The 2,297-nt window shown below is 39.5% G+C and overlaps 1 pseudogene; it reads right to left on the reverse strand.

The window, feature by feature from the left end:
- Positions 1 to 545: 545 nt before the first annotated feature.
- Positions 546 to 1,863, reverse strand: LOC135218650 (shematrin-like protein 1; annotated as a pseudogene).
- Positions 1,864 to 2,297: the final 434 nt, after the last annotated feature.

The raw sequence follows: 2,297 nt of genomic DNA on the forward strand, positions 1-2,297 counted from the left end.
CATAAGGGAAATGATGAAAGTTTTAAAGTTATCATAGATTAGAATATAGATCAGAGTGTTATTGCCGTTATTACTCAACCATTTAAAATTCGTATCTAAATCTTCATGCTTGATTTTTTGGTACGAATTACTTGACATACGCAAGATCTATGTGAATTTGCAACTGGTGATATTTCAATATATCGTATTATTTGATTTTAAAAAGTTGCTTTCCTCAATTTTTCGGTCTTCACCCATTTTAAAAACTTGGTTTCCTAATGACGTCCCCTGTAGTTGTAATTTGATCATTTTATTGGGGATTTCTATAACTTCTCCAGGTGCAAATTGGTTAACATATTTAGTTCTAACGCTTCTTTTGTGACTGGGGTTGATAACAGCCTCCGATAGCCCTTCCTAGGAATTATTTTATAGCTAGAAATTGCATAAAAACTTATGTACATTCAGTCTGTTCAGGAATGATAATATCCTTATTTAAAATTCCTACATCTTTTGTAGCAATGAACACCGGAGAGAAACGTGAGGAGAAGCACTGAAATAAAAATGACTTGTATATTATTAATACTTTATTACTTTGTCGAAGTTGCAGAACATTCATGAACTAACAAAAAATAAAAATCTATTGCTAGCTATAGACATCTGTGTCTTTCCTCTTTGGCTATTAGTTATAGGATGGGCAGTGGTAGACTGGACGAGAATAATTATAGGTATGTCTGAACCTATAACTGGGAGAAGGTCTTGCCGTTGGCTGTGGATCAGTACACCTTTTGCGCTGACAATGTACTTATCCATGATAGCGGCGAGAGTAGCCATAGGTGACTGGGCGATACCCATAAGAAGAGCCATAGCTGTAGGAAGGTTCAGCTTCTGGCTCAGGATCAGCAGACCTCTTGTGATAGCGGTGAGAGTAGCCATAGGTGACTGGGCGATACCCATAGGAAGAGCCATAGCCATATGAAGGTTCAGCTTCTGGCTCAGGATCAGCAGACCTCTTGTGATAGCGGTGAGAGTAGCCATAGGTGACTGGGCGATACCCATAGGAAGAGCCATAGCATATTGAAGGTTCAGCTTCTGGCTCAGGATCAGCAGACCTCTTGTGATAGCGGTGAGAGTAGCCATAGGTGACTGGGCGATACCCATAGGAAGAGCCATAGCCATATGAAGGTTCAGCTTCTGGCTCAGGATCAGCAGACCTCTTGTGATAGCGGTGAGAGTAGCCATAGGTGACTGGGTGATACCCATAAGAAGAGCCATAGCCATATGAAGGTTCAGCTTCTGGCTCTGGATAAGCAGACCTCTTGTGATAGCGGTGAGAGTAGCCATAAGTGACTGGCCGATACCCATAAGAAGAGCCATAGCCATAGGAAGGTTCAGCCTCAGGCTCAGGATCAGCAGATCGCTTATGATAGTGATTAGAATAGCCATCCTATCATAGGAGGACGATGATGGTGGCTCCACGTGCCGTATCCTCCATAACCTGGCTCCGCCTCTCGCTTTTCTACCTCGGAAGTGCAAGCTAAAGCCACTAGGAGTGCAAACACCTGAAAAATAATATGTAATATTATATTACTGCTGCATTTGAATAGTCTAAATCAGTAAATTGAAAGAGAGAGAGAGAGAGAGAGAGAGAGAGAGAGAGAGAGAGAGAGAGAGAGAGAGAGAGAGAGAGAGAGAGAGAGAATTATATTAAATAAGATACCAAAGATTATGTAAGAAGTAGCCTAAACGTTACAGTTATGAAACCATTGATGAAATATTCCAGTTGACCTAATCTATGTTTCGGCCGTTAGAAAAAGCTATTATATTGTAATTCACATATTGCCTCGATAAACTTTTCGCTTAGGCTTTACCAACCAGAAACTTCATTGTTGCTTGCTAATGTTGTCTTTGGCCACTACTGGGCGAGAGTGTGCTGGAAGGCCTTCCCTGCGATCTTTTATACTCGACAGCCAAGAATGTTTCACCGTTTGTTGTCGTGACATTGAGGAAAATGTGTTGCATGATTCAGCTCAAAGTAAGGATTGTTTAGCTTCCTAGTAACTTAAATTTAGATTTAATGCTGATGTCGGTTTTTTGCCAATGAAATAGGCGTAGGAAATTATAATATCTATTTTACAGATGTTTCCTAAAGTTTAAATGAATATGTTACGACTTGTCCTCTAGGCGAAGGAGTTATTAAAGAAAACCCATGAAGCTTTTACTAAATATATTAATGTTTATTTCAAAAAGAAGAAATGGTAATTTTTGGTAATGGATTTATTAGTATTGAATATTTATGCTTCAGGGAAACATTATTGCAT

Source organism: Macrobrachium nipponense, chromosome 9, assembly GCF_015104395.2.
Source record: "Macrobrachium nipponense isolate FS-2020 chromosome 9, ASM1510439v2, whole genome shotgun sequence".
NCBI classification, from domain to species: domain Eukaryota; kingdom Metazoa; phylum Arthropoda; class Malacostraca; order Decapoda; family Palaemonidae; genus Macrobrachium; species Macrobrachium nipponense.